Source organism: Anthonomus grandis, chromosome 19, assembly GCF_022605725.1.
Source record: "Anthonomus grandis grandis chromosome 19, icAntGran1.3, whole genome shotgun sequence".
NCBI classification, from domain to species: Eukaryota; Metazoa; Arthropoda; class Insecta; order Coleoptera; family Curculionidae; genus Anthonomus; species Anthonomus grandis.
The window spans coordinates 2,138,987-2,160,032 of NC_065564.1; the positions used below are offsets into that span (position 1 = coordinate 2,138,987).

The window sequence follows — 21,046 nt, forward strand, 5'->3', positions numbered from 1 at the left end:
GTAACGCACTTAATTTAAAATCAACCCTAAAACTTTCTATGAATAAAAATATGTTTGAGGTTAGATTGATATTTATTTCCAACATAAAAATGCTCATAACTTTCTTCCTGGATTATTGCTATCCATGAAATTTGGCAGAAAGAGACTCCTTTCTCTTCGATTTACAACGGTGTAACGCACTTAATTTAATATCAACTCTAGCACTTTCTATGAATAAAAGTATGTTTGAGGTTAGATTGATATTTATTTCCAACATAAAAATGCTCATAACTTTCTTCCTGGATCATTGCTATCCATGAAATTTGGCAGAAAGAGACTCCTTTCTCTCCCATTTACAACGGTGTAACGCACTTAATTTAAAATCAACCCTAGAACTTTCTATGAATAAAAATAAGTTTGAGGTTAGATTGATATTTATTTCCAACATAAAAATGCTCATAACTTTCTTCCGGGATCATTGCTATCCATGAAATTTGGCAGAAAGAGACTCCTTTCTCTCCCATTTACAACGGTGTATCGCACTTAATTTATTATCAACTCTAGCACTTTTTATGAATAAAAATAGGTTTGAGGTTTAATAATTCTTTGTTTACTTATTTCAAATGCTCATAACTTCCTTCCTGGATTATGGCTATCCATGAAATTTGGCAGAAAGAGACTCCTTTCTCTCCGATTTACAACGGTGTAACGCACCTAATTTAATATCAACTCTACCACTTTCTATGAATAAAAATAGGTTTGAGGGTTAATAATTCTTTGTTTACTTAAATTAAATGCTCATAAGTTTCTTCCTGGATCATTGCTATCCATGAAATTTGGCAAAAAGAGACTCCTTTCTCTCCCATTTACAACGGTGTAACTCACTTAATTTAATATTAACTCTACCACTTTCTATGAATAAAAATAGGTTTGAGGTTTAATAATTCTTTGTTTACTTATTTTAAATGCTCATAACTTTCTTCCTGGATTATTGCTATCCATGAAATTTGGCAGAAAGAGACTCCTTTCTCTCCCATTTACAACGGTGTATCGCACTTAATTTATTATCAACTCTAGCACTTTTTATGAATAAAAATAGGTTTGAGGTTTAATAATTCTTTGTTTACTTATTTCAAATGCTCATAACTTCCTTCCTGGATCATGGCTATCCATGAAATTTGGCAGAAAGAGACTCCTTTCTCTCCGATTTACAACGGTGTAACGCACTTAATTTAATATCAACCCTAGCACTTTCTATGAATAAAAATAGGTTTGAGGTTAGATTAATATTTATTTCCAACATAAAAATGCTCATAACTTTCTTCCTGGATCATTGCTATCCATGAAATTTGGCAGAAAGAGACTTCTTTCGCTCCCATTTACAACGGCGTAACTCACTTAATTTAATATCAACTCTACCACTTTCTATTAATAAAAATAGGTTTGAGTTTTAATAATTCCTTGTTTACTTAAATTAAATGCTCAGAACTTTCTTTCTGGATCATTGCTATCCATGAAATTTGGCAGAAAGAGACTCCTTTCTCTCCCATTTACAACGGTGTAACTCACTTAATTTAATATCAACTCTACCACTTTCTATGAATAAAAATAGGTTTGAGGTTTAATAATTCTTTGTTTACTTAAATCAAATGCTCATAACTTTCTTCCTGGATCATTGCTATCCATAAAATTTGGCAGAAAGAGACTCCTTTCTCTCCGATTTACAACGGTGTAACGCACTTAATTTAATATCAACCCTAGCACTTTCTATGAATAAAAATTAGTTTGAGGTTAGATTAATATTTATTTCCAACATAAAAATGCTCATAACTTTCTTCCTGGATCATTGCTATCCATGAAATTTGGCAGAAAGAGACTCCTTTCTCTCCCATTTACAACGGTGTAACTCACTTAATTTAATATCAACTCTACCATTTTCTATGAATAAAAATAGGTTTGAGGTTTAATAATTCTTTGTTTACTTATTTTAAATGCTCATAACTTTCTTCCTGGATCATTGATATTCTTGAAATTTGGCAGAAAGAGACTCCTTTCTCTCCCATATACAACGGTGTAACTCACTTAATTTAATATCAACTCTACCACTTTCTATTAATAAAAATAGGTTTGAGTTTTAATAATTCCTTGTTTACTTAAATTAAATGCTCATAACTTTCTTCCTGGATCATTGCTATCCATGAAATTTGGCAGAAAGAGACTCCTTTCTCTCCTATTTACAACGGTGTAACTCACTTAATTTAATATCAACTTTACCACTTTGTATGAATAAAAATAGGTTGGAGTTTTAATAATTCTTTGTTTACTTAAATTAAATGCTCATAACTTTCTTCCTGGATCATTGCTATTCATGAAATTTGGCAGAAAGAGACTCCTTTCTCTCCCATTTACAACGGTGTAACTCACTTAATTTAATATTAACTCTATCACTTTCTATGAATAAAAATAGGTTTGAGGTTTAATAATTCTTTGTTTACTTATTTTAAATGCTCATAACTTTCTTCCTGGATTATTGCTATCCATGAAATTTGGCAGAAAGAGACTCCTTTCTCTCCCATTTACAACGGTGTAACACACTTAATTTAATATCAACTCTATCACTTTCTATGAATAAAAATAGGTTTGAGGTTTAATAATTCTTTGTTTACTTATTTCAAATGCTCATAACTTCCTTCCTGGATCATGGCTATCCATGAAATTTGGCAGAAAGAGACTCCTTTCTCTCCGATTTACAACGGTGTAACGCACTTAATTTAATATCAACCCTAGCACTTTCTATGAATAAAAATAGGTTTGAGGTTAGATTGATATTTATTTCCAACCTAAAAATGCTCATAACTTTCTTCCTGGATCATTGTTATCCATGAAATTTGGCAGAAAGAGACTCCTTTCTCTCCCATTTACAACGGTTTAACGCACTTAATTTAAAATCAACCCTAGAACTTTCTATGAATAAAAATAAGTTTGAGGTTAGATTGATATTTATTTCCAACCTAAAAATGCTCATAACTTTCTTCCTGGATCATTGTTATCCATGAAATTTGGCAGAAAGAGACTCCTTTCTCTCCCATTTGCAACGGTGTAACTCACTTAATTTAATATCAACTCTACCACTTTCTATGAATAAAAATAGGTTTGAGGTTTAATAATTCTTTGTTTACTTATTTTAAATGCTCATAACTTTCTTCCTGGATTATTTCTATCCATGAAATTTGGCAGAAAGAGACTCCTTTCTCTCCGATTTACAACGGTGTAACGCACTTAATTTAATATCAACCCTAGCACTTTCTATGAATAAAAGTATGTTTGAGGTTAGATTGATATTTATTTCCAACATAAAAATGCTCATAACTTTCTTCCTGGATCATTGCTATCCATGAAATTTGGCAGAAAGAGACTCCTTTCTCTCCCATTTACAACGGTTTAACGCACTTAATTTAAAATCAACCCTAGAACTTTCTATGAATAAAAATAAGTTTGAGGTTAGATTGATATTTATTTCCAACATAAAAATGCTCATAACTTTCTTCCTGGATCATTGCTATCCATGAAATTTGGCAGAAAGAAACTCCTTTCTCTCCCATTTACAACGGTGTATCGCACTTAATTTATTATCAACTGTAGCACTTTTTATGAATAAAAATAGGTTTGAGGTTTAATAATTCTTTGTTTACTTATTTCAAATGCTCATAACTTCCTTCCTGGATTATGGCTATCCATGAAATTTGGCAGAAAGAGACTCCTTTCTCTCCGATTTACAACGGTGTAACGCACTTAATTTAATATCAACTCTACCACTTTCTATGAATAAAAATAGGTTTGAGGTTTAATAATTCTTTGTTTACTTAAATTAAATGCTCATAACTTTCTTCCTGGATCATTGCTATCCATGAAATTTGGCAAAAAGAGACTCCTTTCTCTCCCATTTACAACGGTGTAACTCACTTAATTTAATATCAACTCTACCACTTTCTATGAATAAAAATAGGTTTGAGGTTTAATAATTCTTTGTTTACTTATTTTAAATGCTCATAACTTTCTTCCTGGATTATTGCTATCCATGAAATTTGGCAGAAAGAGACTCCTTTCTCTCCCATTTACAACGGTGTATCGCACTTAATTTATTATCAACTCTAGCACTTTTTATGAATAAAAATAGGTTTGAGGTTTAATAATTCTTTGTTTACTTATTTCAAATGCTCATAACTTCCTTCCTGGATCATGGCTATCCATGAAATTTGGCAGAAAGAGACTCCTTTCTCTCCGATTTACAACGGTGTAACTCACTTAATTTAATATCAACTCTACCACTTTCTATGAATAAAAATAGGTTTGAGTTTTAATAATTCTTTGTTTACTTAAATTAAATGCTCATAACTTTCTTTCTGGATCATTGCTATTCATGAAATTTGGCAGAAAGAGACTCCTTTCTCTCCGATTTACAACGGTGTAACGCACTTAATTTAATATCAACCCTAGCACTTTCTATGAATAAAAATAGGTTTGAGGTTAGATTAATATTTATTTCCAACATAAAAATGCTCATAACTTTCTTCCTGGATCATTGCTATCCATGAAATTTGGCAGAAAGAGACTCCTTTCTCTCCCATTTACAACGGTGTAACTCACTTAATTTAATATCAACTCTACCACTTTCTATGAATAAAAATAGGTTTGAGTTTTAATAATTCTTTGTTTACTTAAATTAAATGCTCAGAACTTTCTTTCTGGATCATTGCTATTCATGAAATTTGGCAGAAAGAGACTCCTTTCTCTCCCATTTACAACGGTGTAACTCACTTAATTTAATATCAACTCTACCACTTTCTATGAATAAAAATAGGTTTGAGTTTTAATAATTCTTTGTTTACTTAAATTAAATGCTCATAACTTTCTTCCTGGATCATTGCTATCCATGAAATTTGGCAAAAAGAGACTCCTTTCTCTCCCATTTACAACGGTGTAACTCACTTAATTTAATATCAACTCTACCACTTTCTATGAATAAAAATAGGTTTGAGGTTTAATAATTCTTTGTTTACTTATTTTAAATGCTCATAACTTTCTTCCTGGATTATTGCTATCCATGAAATTTGGCAGAAAGAGACTCCTTTCTCTCCCATTTACAACGGTGTATCGCACTTAATTTATTATCAACTCTAGCACTTTTTATGAATAAAAATAGGTTTGAGGTTTAATAATTCTTTGTTTACTTATTTCAAATGCTCATAACTTCCTTCCTGGATCATGGCTATCCATGAAATTTGGCAGAAAGAGACTCCTTTCTCTCCGATTTACAACGGTGTAACTCACTTAATTTAATATCAACTCTACCACTTTCTATGAATAAAAATAGGTTTGAGTTTTAATAATTCTTTGTTTACTTAAATTAAATGCTCATAACTTTCTTTCTGGATCATTGCTATTCATGAAATTTGGCAGAAAGAGACTCCTTTCTCTCCGATTTACAACGGTGTAACGCACTTAATTTAATATCAACCCTAGCACTTTCTATGAATAAAAATAGGTTTGAGGTTAGATTAATATTTATTTCCAACATAAAAATGCTCATAACTTTCTTCCTGGATCATTGCTATCCATGAAATTTGGCAGAAAGAGACTCCTTTCTCTCCCATTTACAACGGTGTAACTCACTTAATTTAATATCAACTCTACCACTTTCTATGAATAAAAATAGGTTTGAGTTTTAATAATTCTTTGTTTACTTAAATTAAATGCTCAGAACTTTCTTTCTGGATCATTGCTATTCATGAAATTTGGCAGAAAGAGACTCCTTTCTCTCCCATTTACAACGGTGTAACGCACTTAATTTAATATCAACTCTACCACTTTCTATGAATAAAAATAGGTTTGAGGTTTAATAATTCTTTGTTTACTTAAATTAAATGCTCATAAGTTTCTTCCTGGATCATTGCTATCCATGAAATTTGGCAAAAAGAGACTCCTTTCTCTCCCATTTACAACGGTGTAACTCACTTAATTTAATATTAACTCTACCACTTTCTATGAATAAAAATAGGTTTGAGGTTTAATAATTCTTTGTTTACTTATTTTAAATGCTCATAACTCTCTTCCTGGATTATTGCTATCCATGAAATTTGGCAGAAAGAGACTCCTTTCTCTCCCATTTACAACGGTGTATCGCACTTAATTTATTATCAACTCTAGCACTTTTTATGAATAAAAATAGGTTTGAGGTTTAATAATTCTTTGTTTACTTATTTCAAATGCTCATAACTTCCTTCCTGGATTATGGCTATCCATGAAATTTGGCAGAAAGAGACTCCTTTCTCTCCGATTTACAACGGTGTAACGCACTTAATTTAATATCAACTCTACCACTTTCTATGAATAAAAATAGGTTTGAGGTGTAATAATTCTTTGTTTACTTAAATTAAATGCTCATAACTTTCTTCCTGGATCATTGCTATCCATGAAATTTGGCAAAAAGAGACTCCTTTCTCTCCCATTTACAACGGTGTAACTCACTTAATTTAATATCAACTCTACCACTTTCTATGAATAAAAATAGGTTTGAGGTTTAATAATTCTTTGTTTACTTATTTTAAATGCTCATAACTTTCTTCCTGGATTATTGCTATCCATGAAATTTGGCAGAAAGAGACTCCTTTCTCTCCCATTTACAACGGTGTATCGCACTTAATTTATTATTAACTCTAGCACTTTTTATGAATAAAAATAGGTTTGAGGTTTAATAATTCTTTGTTTACTTATTTCAAATGCTCATAACTTCCTTCCTGGATTATGGCTATCCATGAAATTTGGCAAAAAGAGACTCCTTTCTCTCCCATTTACAACGGTGTAACTCACTTAATTTAATATCAACTCTACCACTTTCTATGAATAAAAATAGGTTTGAGGTTTAATAATTCTTTGTTTACTTATTTTAAATGCTCATAACTTTCTTCCTGGATCATTGCTAATTTTGAAATTTGGCAGAAAGAGACTCCTTTCTCTCCCATATACAACGGTGTAACTCACTTAATTTAATATCAACTCTACCACTTTCTATGAATAAAAATAGGTTTGAGTTTTAATAATTCTTTGTTTACTTAAATTAAATGCTCATCACTTTCTTCCTGGATCATTGCTATCCATGAAATTTGGCAGAAAGAGACTCCTTTCTCTCCCATTTACAACTGTGTAACTCACTTAATTTAATATCAACCCTAGCACTTTCTATGAATAAAAATATGTTTGAGGTTAGATTGATATTTATTTCCAACACAAAAATGCTCATAACTTTCTTCCTGGATCATTGCTATCCATGAAATTTGGCAGAAAGATACTCCTTTCTCTCCTATTTACAACGGTGTAACTCACTTAATTTAATATCAACTTTACCACTTTGTATGAATAAAAATATGTTGAAGTTTTAATAATTCTTTGTTTACTTAAATTAAATGCTCATAACTTTCTTCCTGGATCATTGCTATCCATGAAATTTGGCAGAAAGAGACTCCTTTCTCTCCCATTTACAACGGTGTAACTCACTTAATTTAATATCAACTCTATCACTTTCTATGAATAAAAATAGGTTTGAGGTTTAATAATTCTTTGTTTACTTATTTTAAATGCTCATAACTTTCTTCCTGGATTATTGCTATCCATGAAATTTGGCAGAAAGAGACTCCTTTCTCTCCCATTTACAACGGTGTATCGTACTTAATTTATTATCACCTCTAGCACTTTTTATGAATAAAAATAAGTTTGAGGTTTAATAATTCTTTGTTTACTTATTTCAAATGCTCATAACTTCCTTCCTGGATCATGGCTATCCATGAAATTTGGCAGAAAGAGACTCCTTTCTCTTCGATTTACAACGGTGTAACGCACTTAATTTAATATTAACCCTAGCACTTTCTATGAATAAAAATAGGTTTGAGGGTTAATAATTCTTTGTTTACTTAAATTAAATGCTCATAAGTTTCTTCCTGGATCATTGCTATCCATGAAATTTGGCAGAAAGAGACTCCTTTCTCTCCCATTTACAACGGTGTAACGCACCTAATTTAATATCAACTCTACCACTTTCTATGAATAAAAATAGGTTTGAGGGTTAATAATTCTTTGTTTACTTAAATTAAATGCTCATAAGTTTCTTCCTGGATCATTGCTATCCATGAAATTTGGCAAAAAGAGACTCCTTTCTCTCCCATTTACAACGGTGTAACTCACTTAATTTAATATTAACTCTACCACTTTCTATGAATAAAAATAGGTTTGAGGTTTAATAATTCTTTGTTTACTTATTTTAAATGCTCATAACTTTCTTCCTGGATCATTGCTATCCATAAAATTTGGCAGAAAGAGACTCCTTTCTCTCCCATTTACAACGGTGTATCGCACTTAATTTATTATCAACTCTAGCACTTTTTATGAATAAAAATAGGTTTGAGGTTTAATAATTCTTTGTTTACTTATTTCAAATGCTCATAACTTTCTTCCTGGATTATGGCTATCCATGAAATTTGGCAGAAAGAGACTCCTTTCTCTCCGATTTACAACGGTGTAACGCACCTAATTTAATATCAACTCTACCACTTTCTATGAATAAAAATAGGTTTGAGGGTTAATAATTCTTTGTTTACTTAAATTAAATGCTCATAAGTTTCTTCCTGGATCATTGCTATCCATGAAATTTGGCAAAAAGAGACTCCTTTCTCTCCCATTTACAACGGTGTAACTCACTTAATTTAATATTAACTCTACCACTTTCTATGAATAAAAATAGGTTTGAGGTTTAATAATTCTTTGTTTACTTATTTTAAATGCTCATAACTTTCTTCCTGGATTATTGCTATCCATGAAATTTGGCAGAAAGAGACTCCTTTCTCTCCCATTTACAACGGTGTATCGCACTTAATTTATTATCAACTCTAGCACTTTTTATGAATAAAAATAGGTTTGAGGTTTAATAATTCTTTGTTTACTTATTTCAAATGCTCATAACTTCTTTCCTGGATCATGGCTATCCATGAAATTTGGCAGAAAGAGACTCCTTTCTCTCCGATTTACAACGGTGTAACGCACTTAATTTAATATCAACCCTAGCACTTTCTATGAATAAAAATAGGTTTGAGGTTAGATTAATATTTATTTCCAACATAAAAATGCTCATAACTTTCTTCCTGGATCATTGCTATCCATGAAATTTGGCAGAAAGAGACTCCTTTCTCTCCCATTTACAACGGTGTAACGCACTTAATTTAATATCAACTCTACCACTTTCTATGAATAAAAATAGGTTTGAGGTTTAATAATTCTTTGTTTACTTAAATTAAATGCTCATAAGTTTCTTCCTGGATCATTGCTATCCATGAAATTTGGCAAAAAGAGACTCCTTTCTCTCCCATTTACAACGGTGTAACTCACTTAATTTAATATTAACTCTACCACTTTCTATGAATAAAAATAGGTTTGAGGTTTAATAATTCTTTGTTTACTTATTTTAAATGCTCATAACTTTCTTCCTGGATTATTGCTATCCATGAAATTTGGCAGAAAGAGACTCCTTTCTCTCCCATTTACAACGGTGTATCGCACTTAATTTATTATCAACTCTAGCACTTTTTATGAATAAAAATAGGTTTGAGGTTTAATAATTCTTTGTTTACTTATTTCAAATGCTCATAACTTCCTTCCTGGATTATGGCTATCCATGAAATTTGGCAGAAAGAGACTCCTTTCTCTCCGATTTACAACGGTGTAACGCACTTAATTTAATATCAACTCTACCACTTTCTATGAATAAAAATAGGTTTGAGGTGTAATAATTCTTTGTTTACTTAAATGAAATGCTCATAACTTTCTTCCTGGATCATTGCTATCCATGAAATTCGGCAAAAAGAGACTCCTTTCTCTCCCATTTACAACGGTGTAACTCACTTAATTTAATATCAACTCTACCACTTTCTATGAATAAAAATAGGTTTGAGGTTTAATAATTCTTTGTTTACTTATTTTAAATGCTCATAACTTTCTTCCTGGATTATTGCTATCCATGAAATTTGGCAGAAAGAGACTCCTTTCTCTCCCATTTACAACGGTGTATCGCACTTAATTTATTATCAACTCTAGCACTTTTTATGAATAAAAATAGGTTTGAGGTTTAATAATTCTTTGTTTACTTATTTCAAATGCTCATAACTTCCTTCCTGGATTATGGCTATCCATGAAATTTGGCAAAAAGAGACTCCTTTCTCTCCCATTTACAACGGTGTAACTCACTTAATTTAATATCAACTCTACCACTTTCTATGAATAAAAATAGGTTTGAGGTTTAATAATTCTTTGTTTACTTATTTTAAATGCTCATAACTTTCTTCCTGGATTATTGCTATCCATGAAATTTGGCAGAAAGAGACTCCTTTCTCTCCCATTTACAACGGTGTATCGCACTTAATTTATTATCAACTCTAGCACTTTTTATGAATAAAAATAGGTTTGAGGTTTAATAATTCTTTGTTTACTTATTTCAAATGCTCATAACTTCCTTCCTGGATTATGGCTATCCATGAAATTTGGCAGAAAGAGACTCCTTTCTCTCCGATTTACAACGGTGTAACGCACTTAATTTAATATCAACTCTACCACTTTCTATGAATAAAAATATGTTTGAGTTTTAATAATTCTTTGTTTACTTAAATTAAATGCTCATAACTTTCTTCCTGGATCATTGCTATCCATGAAATTTGGCAGAGAGAGACTCCTTTCTCTCCCATTTACAACGGTGTATCGCACTTAATTTAAAATCAACCCTAAAACTTTCTATGAATAAAAATATGTTTGAGGTTAGATTGATATTTATTTCCAACATAAAAATGCTCATAACTTTCTTCCTGGAATATTGCTATCCATGAAATTTGGCAGAAAGAGACTCCTTTCTCTTCGATTTACAACGGTGTAACGCACTTAATTTAATATCAACTCTAGCACTTTCTATGAATAAAAGTATGTTTGAGGTTAGATTGATATTTATTTCCAACATAAAAATGCTCATAACTTTCTTCCTGGATCATTGCTATCCATGAAATTTGGCAGAAAGAGACTCCTTTCTCTCCCATTTACAACGGTGTAACGCACTTAATTTAAAATCAACCCTAGAACTTTCTATGAATAAAAATAAGTTTGAGGTTAGATTGATATTTATTTCCAACATAAAAATGCTCATAACTTTCTTCCGGGATCATTGCTATCCATGAAATTTGGCAGGAAGAGACTCCTTTCTCTCCCATTTACAACGGTGTATCGCACTTAATTTATTATCAACTCTAGCACTTTTTATGAATAAAAATAGGTTTGAGGTTTAATAATTCTTTGTTTACTTATTTCAAATGCTCATAACTTCCTTCCTGGATTATGGCTATCCATGAAATTTGGCAGAAAGAGACTCCTTTCTCTCCGATTTACAACGGTGTAACGCACCTAATTTAATATCAACTCTACCACTTTCTATGAATAAAAATAGGTTTGAGGGTTAATAATTCTTTGTTTACTTAAATTAAATGCTCATAAGTTTCTTCCTGGATCATTGCTATCCATGAAATTTGGCAAAAAGAGACTCCTTTCTCTCCCATTTACAACGGTGTAACTCACTTAATTTAATATTAACTCTACCACTTTCTATGAATAAAAATAGGTTTGAGGTTTAATAATTCTTTGTTTACTTATTTTAAATGCTCATAACTTTCTTCCTGGATTATTGCTATCCATGAAATTTGGCAGAAAGAGACTCCTTTCTCTCCCATTTACAACGGTGTATCGCACTTAATTTATTATCAACTCTAGCACTTTTTATGAATAAAAATAGGTTTGAGGTTTAATAATTCTTTGTTTACTTATTTCAAATGCTCATAACTTCCTTCCTGGATCATGGCTATCCATGAAATTTGGCAGAAAGAGACTCCTTTCTCTCCGATTTACAACGGTGTAACTCACTTAATTTAATATCAACTCTACCACTTTCTATGAATAAAAATAGGTTTGAGTTTTAATAATTCTTTGTTTACTTAAATTAAATGCTCATAACTTTCTTTCTGGATCATTGCTATTCATGAAATTTGGCAGAAAGAGACTCCTTTCTCTCCGATTTACAACGGTGTAACGCACTTAATTTAATATCAACCCTAGCACTTTCTATGAATAAAAATAGGTTTGAGGTTAGATTAATATTTATTTCCAACATAAAAATGCTCATAACTTTCTTCCTGGATCATTGCTATCCATGAAATTTGGCAGAAAGAGACTCCTTTCTCTCCCATTTACAACGGTGTAACTCACTTAATTTAATATCAACTCTACCACTTTCTATGAATAAAAATAGGTTTGAGTTTTAATAATTCTTTGTTTACTTAAATTAAATGCTCAGAACTTTCTTTCTGGATCATTGCTATTCATGAAATTTGGCAGAAAGAGACTCCTTTCTCTCCCATTTACAACGGTGTAACTCACTTAATTTAATATCAACTCTACCACTTTCTATGAATAAAAATAGGTTTGAGGTTAGATTAATATTTATTTCCAACATAAAAATGCTCATAACTTTCTTCCTGGATCATTGCTATCCATGAAATTTGGCAGAAAGAGACTCCTTTCTCTCCCATTTACAACGGTGTATCGCACTTAATTTAAAATCAACCCTAGCACTTTCTATGAATAAAAATATGTTTGAGTTTTAATAATTCTTTATTTACTTAAATTAAATGCTCATAACGTTCTTCCTGGATCATTGCTATCCATGAAATTTGGCAGAGAGAGACTCCTTTCTCTCCCATTTACAACGGTGTATCGCACTTAATTTAAAATCAACTCTAGCACTTTCTATGAATAAAAGTATGTTTGAGGTTAGATTGATATTTATTTCCAACATAAAAATGCTCATAACTTTCTTCCTGGATCATTGCTATCCATGAAATTTGGCAGAAAGAGACTCCTTTCTCTCCCATTTACAACGGTGTAACGCACTTAATTTAAAATCAACCCTAAAACTTTCTATGAATAAAAATATGTTTGAGGTTAGATTGATATTTATTTCCAACATAAAAATGCTCATAACTTTCTTCCTGCATTATTGCTATCCATGAAATTTGGCAGAAAGAGACTCCTTTCTCTTCGATTTACAACGGTGTAACGCACTTAATTTAATATCAACTCTAGCACTTTCTATGAATAAAAGTATGTTTGAGGTTAGATTGATATTTATTTCCAACATAAAAATGCTCATAACTTTCTTCCTGGATCATTGCTATCCATGAAATTTGGCAGAAAGAGACTCCTTTCTCTCCCATTTACAACGGTGTAACGCACTTAATTTAAAATCAACCCTAGAACTTTCTATGAATAAAAATAAGTTTGAGGTTAGATTGATATTTATTTCCAACATAAAAATGCTCATAACTTTCTTCCGGGATCATTGCTATCCATGAAATTTGGCAGAAAGAGACTCCTTTCTCTCCCATTTACAACGGTGTATCGCACTTAATTTATTATCAACTCTAGCACTTTTTATGAATAAAAATAGGTTTGAGGTTTAATAATTCTTTGTTTACTTACTTCAAATGCTCATAACTTCCTTCCTGGATTATGGCTATCCATGAAATTTGGCAGAAAGAGACTCCTTTCTCTCCGATTTACAACGGTGTAACGCACCTAATTTAATATCAACTCTACCACTTTCTATGAATAAAAATAGGTTTGAGGGTTAATAATTCTTTGTTTACTTAAATTAAATGCTCATAAGTTTCTTCCTGGATCATTGCTATCCATGAAATTTGGCAAAAAGAGACTCCTTTCTCTCCCATTTACAACGGTGTAACTCACTTAATTTAATATTAACTCTACCACTTTCTATGAATAAAAATAGGTTTGAGGTTTAATAATTCTTTGTTTACTTATTTTAAATGCTCATAACTTTCTTCCTGGATTATTGCTATCCATGAAATTTGGCAGAAAGAGACTCCTTTCTCTCCCATTTACAACGGTGTATCGCACTTAATTTATTATCAACTCTAGCACTTTTTATGAATAAAAATAGGTTTGAGGTTTAATAATTCTTTGTTTACTTATTTCAAATGCTCATAACTTCCTTCCTGGATCATGGCTATCCATGAAATTTGGCAGAAAGAGACTCCTTTCTCTCCGATTTACAACGGTGTAACGCACTTAATTTAATATCAACCCTAGCACTTTCTATGAATAAAAATAGGTTTGAGGTTAGATTAATATTTATTTCCAACATAAAAATGCTCATAACTTTCTTCCTGGATCATTGCTATCCATGAAATTTGGCAGAAAGAGACTTCTTTCTCTCCCATTTACAACGGCGTAACTCACTTAATTTAATATCAACTCTACCACTTTCTATTAATAAAAATAGGTTTGAGTTTTAATAATTCCTTGTTTACTTAAATTAAATGCTCAGAACTTTCTTTCTGGATCATTGCTATCCATGAAATTTGGCAGAAAGAGACTCCTTTCTCTCCCATTTACAACGGTGTAACTCACTTAATTTAATATCAACTCTACCACTTTCTATGAATAAAAATAGGTTTGAGGTTTAATAATTCTTTGTTTACTTAAATCAAATGCTCATAACTTTCTTCCTGGATCATTGCTATCCATAAAATTTGGCAGAAAGAGACTCCTTTCTCTCCGATTTACAACGGTGTAACGCACTTAATTTAATATCAACCCTAGCACTTTCTATGAATAAAAATTAGTTTGAGGTTAGATTAATATTTATTTCCAACATAAAAATGCTCATAACTTTCTTCCTGGATCATTGCTATCCATGAAATTTGGCAGAAAGAGACTCCTTTCTCTCCCATTTACAACGGTGTAACTCACTTAATTTAATATCAACTCTACCATTTTCTATGAATAAAAATAGGTTTGAGGTTTAATAATTCTTTGTTTACTTATTTTAAATGCTCATAACTTTCTTCCTGGATCATTGATATTCTTGAAATTTGGCAGAAAGAGACTCCTTTCTCTCCCATATACAACGGTGTAACTCACTTAATTTAATATCAACTCTACCACTTTCTATTAATAAAAATAGGTTTGAGTTTTAATAATTCCTTGTTTACTTAAATTAAATGCTCATAACTTTCTTCCTGGATCATTGCTATCCATGAAATTTGGCAGAAAGAGACTCCTTTCTCTCCTATTTACAACGGTGTAACTCACTTAATTTAATATCAACTTTACCACTTTGTATGAATAAAAATAGGTTGGAGTTTTAATAATTCTTTGTTTACTTAAATTAAATGCTCATAACTTTCTTCCTGGATCATTGCTATTCATGAAATTTGGCAGAAAGAGACTCCTTTCTCTCCCATTTACAACGGTGTAACTCACTTAATTTAATATTAACTCTATCACTTTCTATGAATAAAAATAGGTTTGAGGTTTAATAATTCTTTGTTTACTTATTTTAAATGCTCATAACTTTCTTCCTGGATTATTGCTATCCATGAAATTTGGCAGAAAGAGACTCCTTTCTCTCCCATTTACAACGGTGTAACACACTTAATTTAATATCAACTCTATCACTTTCTATGAATAAAAATAGGTTTGAGGTTTAATAATTCTTTGTTTACTTATTTCAAATGCTCATAACTTCCTTCCTGGATCATGGCTATCCATGAAATTTGGCAGAAAGAGACTCCTTTCTCTCCGATTTACAACGGTGTAACGCACTTAATTTAATATCAACCCTAGCACTTTCTATGAATAAAAATAGGTTTGAGGTTAGATTGATATTTATTTCCAACCTAAAAATGCTCATAACTTTCTTCCTGGATCATTGTTATCCATGAAATTTGGCAGAAAGAGACTCCTTTCTCTCCCATTTACAACGGTTTAACGCACTTAATTTAAAATCAACCCTAGAACTTTCTATGAATAAAAATAAGTTTGAGGTTAGATTGATATTTATTTCCAACCTAAAAATGCTCATAACTTTCTTCCTGGATCATTGTTATCCATGAAATTTGGCAGAAAGAGACTCCTTTCTCTCCCATTTGCAACGGTGTAACTCTCTTAATTTAATATCAACTCTACCACTTTCTATGAATAAAAATAGGTTTGAGGTTTAATAATTCTTTGTTTACTTATTTTAAATGCTCATAACTTTCTTCCTGGATTATTTCTATCCATGAAATTTGGCAGAAAGAGACTCCTTTCTCTCCGATTTACAACGGTGTAACGCACTTAATTTAATATCAACCCTAGCACTTTCTATGAATAAAAGTATGTTTGAGGTTAGATTGATATTTATTTCCAACATAAAAATGCTCATAACTTTCTTCCTGGATCATTGCTATCCATGAAATTTGGCAGAAAGAGACTCCTTTCTCTCCCATTTACAACGGTGTATCGCACTTAATTTATTATCAACTGTAGCACTTTTTATGAATAAAAATAGGTTTGAGGTTTAATAATTCTTTGTTTACTTATTTCAAATGCTCATAACTTCCTTCCTGGATTATGGCTATCCATGAAATTTGGCAGAAAGAGACTCCTTTCTCTCCGATTTACAACGGTGTAACGCACTTAATTTTAATATCAACTCTACCACTTTCTATGAATAAAAATAGGTTTGAGGTTTAATAATTCTTTGTTTACTTAAATTAAATGCTCATAACTTTCTTCCTGGATCATTGCTATCCATGAAATTTGGCAAAAAGAGACTCCTTTCTCTCCCATTTACAACGGTGTAACTCACTTAATTTAATATCAACTCTACCACTTTCTATGAATAAAAATAGGTTTGAGGTTTAATAATTCTTTGTTTACTTATTTTAAATGCTCATAACTTTCTTCCTGGATTATTGCTATCCATGAAATTTGGCAGAAAGAGACTCCTTTCTCTCCCATTTACAACGGTGTATCGCACTTAATTTATTATCAACTCTAGCACTTTTTATGAATAAAAATAGGTTTGAGGTTTAATAATTCTTTGTTTACTTATTTCAAATGCTCATAACTTCCTTCCTGGATCATGGCTATCCATGAAATTTGGCAGAAAGAGACTCCTTTCTCTCCGATTTACAACGGTGTAACTCACTTAATTTAATATCAACTCTACCACTTTCTATGAATAAAAATAGGTTTGAGTTTTAATAATTCTTTGTTTACTTAAATTAAATGCTCATAACTTTCTTTCTGGATCATTGCTATTCATGAAATTTGGCAGAAAGAGACTCCTTTCTCTCCGATTTACAACGGTGTAACGCACTTAATTTAATATCAACCCTAGCACTTTCTATGAATAAAAATAGGTTTGAGGTTAGATTAATATTTATTTCCAACATAAAAATGCTCATAACTTTCTTCCTGGATCATTGCTATCCATGAAATTTGGCAGAAAGAGACTCCTTTCTCTCCCATTTACAACGGTGTAACTCACTTAATTTAATATCAACTCTACCACTTTCTATGAATAAAAATAGGTTTGAGTTTTAATAATTCTTTGTTTACTTAAATTAAATGCTCAGAACTTTCTTTCTGGATCATTGCTATTCATGAAATTTGGCAGAAAGAGACTCCTTTCTCTCCCATTTACAACGGTGTAACTCACTTAATTTAATATCAACTCTACCACTTTCTATGAATAAAAATAAGTTTGAGTTTTAATAATTCTTTGTTTACTTAAATTAAATGCTCATAACTTTCTTCCTGGATCATTGCTATCCATGAAATTTGGCAAAAAGAGACTCCTTTCTCTCCCATTTACAACGGTGTAACTCACTTAATTTAATATCAACTCTACCACTTTCTATGAATAAAAATAGGTTTGAGGTTTAATAATTCTTTGTTTACTTATTTTAAATGCTCATAACTTTCTTCCTGGATTATTGCTATCCATGAAATTTGGCAGAAAGAGACTCCTTTCTCTCCCATTTACAACGGTGTAACACACTTAATTTAATATCAACTCTATCACTTTCTATGAATAAAAATAGGTTTGAGGTTTAATAATTCTTTGTTTACTTATTTCAAATGCTCATAACTTCCTTCCTGGATCATGGCTATCCATGAAATTTGGCAGAAAGAGACTCCTTTCTCTCCGATTTACAACGGTGTAACGCACTTAATTTAATATCAACCCTAGCACTTTCTATGAATAAAAATAGGTTTGAGGTTAGATTGATATTTATTTCCAACCTAAAAATGCTCATAACTTTCTTCCTGGATCATTGTTATCCATGAAATTTGGCAGAAAGAGACTCCTTTCTCTCCCATTTACAACGGTTTAACGCACTTAATTTAAAATCAACCCTAGAACTTTCTATGAATAAAAATAAGTTTGAGGTTAGATTGATATTTATTTCCAACCTAAAAATGCTCATAACTTTCTTCCTGGATCATTGTTATCCATGAAATTTGGCAGAAAGAGACTCCTTTCTCTCCCATTTGCAACGGTGTAACTCTCTTAATTTAATATCAACTCTACCACTTTCTATGAATAAAAATAGGTTTGAGGTTTAATAATTCTTTGTTTACTTATTTTAAATGCTCATAACTTTCTTCCTGGATTATTTCTATCCATGAAATTTGGCAGAAAGAGACTCCTTTCTCTCCGATTTACAACGGTGTAACGCACTTAATTTAATATCAACCCTAGCACTTTCTATGAATAAAAGTATGTTTGAGGTTAGATTGATATTTATTTCCAACATAAAAATGCTCATAACTTTCTTCCTGGATCATTGCTATCCATGAAATTTGGCAGAAAGAGACTCCTTTCTCTCCCATTTACAACGGTTTAACGCACTTAATTTAAAATCAACCCTAGAACTTTCTATGAATAACTCTCACGAGATGTGTAGATTGATATTTATTTCCAACATAAAAATGCTCATAACTTTCTTCCTGGATCATTGCTATCCATGAAATTTGGCAGAAAGAAACTCCTTTCTCTCCCATTTACAACGGTGTATCGCACTTAATTTATTATCAACTGTAGCACTTTTTATGAATAAAAATAGGTTTGAGGTTTAATAATTCTTTGTTTACTTATTTCAAATGCTCATAACTTCCTTCCTGGATTATGGCTATCCATGAAATTTGGCAGAAAGAGACTCCTTTCTCTCCGATTTACAACGGTGTAACGCACTTAATTTAATATCAACTCTACCACTTTCTATGAATAAAAATAGGTTTGAGGTTTAATAATTCTTTGTTTACTTAAATTAAATGCTCATAACTTTCTTCCTGGATCATTGCTATCCATGAAATTTGGCAAAAAGAGACTCCTTTCTCTCCCATTTACAACGGTGTAACTCACTTAATTTAATATCAACTCTACCACTTTCTATGAATAAAAATAGGTTTGAGGTTTAATAATTCTTTGTTTACTTATTTTAAATGCTCATAACTTTCTTCCTGGATTATTGCTATCCATGAAATTTGGCAGAAAGAGACTCCTTTCTCTCCCATTTACAACGGTGTATCGCACTTAATTTATTATCAACTCTAGCACTTTTTATGAATAAAAATAGGTTTGAGGTTTAATAATTCTTTGTTTACTTATTTCAAATGCTCATAACTTCCTTCCTGGATCATGGCTATCCATGAAATTTGGCAGAAAGAGACTCCTTTCTCTCCGATTTACAACGGTGTAACTCACTTAATTTAATATCAACTCTACCACTTTCTATGAATAAAAATAGGTTTGAGTTTTAATAATTCTTTGTTTACTTAAATTAAATGCTCATAACTTTCTTTCTGGATCATTGCTATTCATGAAATTTGGCAGAAAGAGACTCCTTTCTCTCCGATTTACAACGGTGTAACGCACTTAATTTAATATCAACCCTAGCACTTTCTATGAATAAAAATAGGTTTGAGGTTAGATTAATATTTATTTCCAACATAAAAATGCTCATAACTTTCTTCCTGGATCATTGCTATCCATGAAATTTGGCAGAAAGAGACTCCTTTCTCTCCCATTTACAACGGTGTAACTCACTTAATTTAATATCAACTCTACCACTTTCTATGAATAAAAATAGGTTTGAGTTTTAATAATTCTTTGTTTACTTAAATTAAATGCTCAGAACTTTCTTTCTGGATCATTGCTATTCATGAAATTTGGCAGAAAGAGACTCCTTTCTCTCCCATTTACAACGGTGTAACTCACTTAATTTAATATCAACTCTACCACTTTCTATGAATAAAAATAGGTTTGAGTTTTATAATTCTTTGTTTACTTAAATTAAATGCTCATAACTTTCTTCCTGGATCATTGCTATCCATGAAATTTGGCAAAAAGAGACTCCTTTCTCTCCCATTTACAACGGTGTAACTCACTTAATTTAATATCAACTCTACCACTTTCTATGAATAAAAATAGGTTTGAGGTTTAATAATTCTTTGTTTACTTATTTTAAATGCTCATAACTTTCTTCCTGGATTATTGCTATCCATGAAATTTGGCAGAAAGAGACTCCTTTCTCTCCCATTTACAACGGTGTATCGCACTTAATTTATTATCAACTCTAGCACTTTTTATGAATAAAAATAGGTTTGAGGTTTAATAATTCTTTGTTTACTTATTTCAAATGCTCATAACTTCCTTCCTGGATCATGGCTATCCATGAAATTTGGCAGAAAGAGACTCCTTTCTCTCCGATTTACAACGGTGTAACTCACTTAATTTAATATCAACTCTACCACTTTCTATGAATAAAAATAGGTTTGAGTTTTAATAATTCTTTGTTTACTTAAATTAAATGCTCATAACTTTCTTTCTGGATCATTGCTATTCATGAAATTTGGCAGAAAGAGACTCCTTTCTCTCCGATTTACAACGGTGTAACGCACTTAATTTAATATCAACCCTAGCACTTTCTATGAATAAAAATAGGTTTGAGGTTAGATTAATATTTATTTCCAACATAAAAATGCTCATAACTTTCTTCCTGGATCATTGCTATCCATGAAATTTGGCAGAAAGAGACTCCTTTCTCTCCCATTTACAACGGTGTAACTCACTTAA

At 31.3% G+C, this 21,046-nt stretch overlaps 1 long non-coding RNA gene across 2 annotated transcripts; it reads left to right on the plus strand.

Moving 5' to 3' along the window:
- Positions 1-9,932: 9,932 nt before the first annotated feature.
- LOC126747462 (uncharacterized) lies at positions 9,933-18,808 on the plus strand. 2 transcript variants are annotated; one of them, XR_007664214.1, is made up of 3 exons: positions 9,933-10,483; positions 18,009-18,186; positions 18,700-18,808. It is a non-coding gene; the product is annotated as an uncharacterized LOC126747462 (long non-coding RNA). The 2 variants fall into 2 exon arrangements; XR_007664213.1 differs by lacking the exons at positions 18,009-18,186; positions 18,700-18,808 and adding exons at positions 15,614-15,791; positions 16,305-16,470.
- The last annotated feature ends 2,238 nt before the right edge of the window (positions 18,809-21,046 follow it).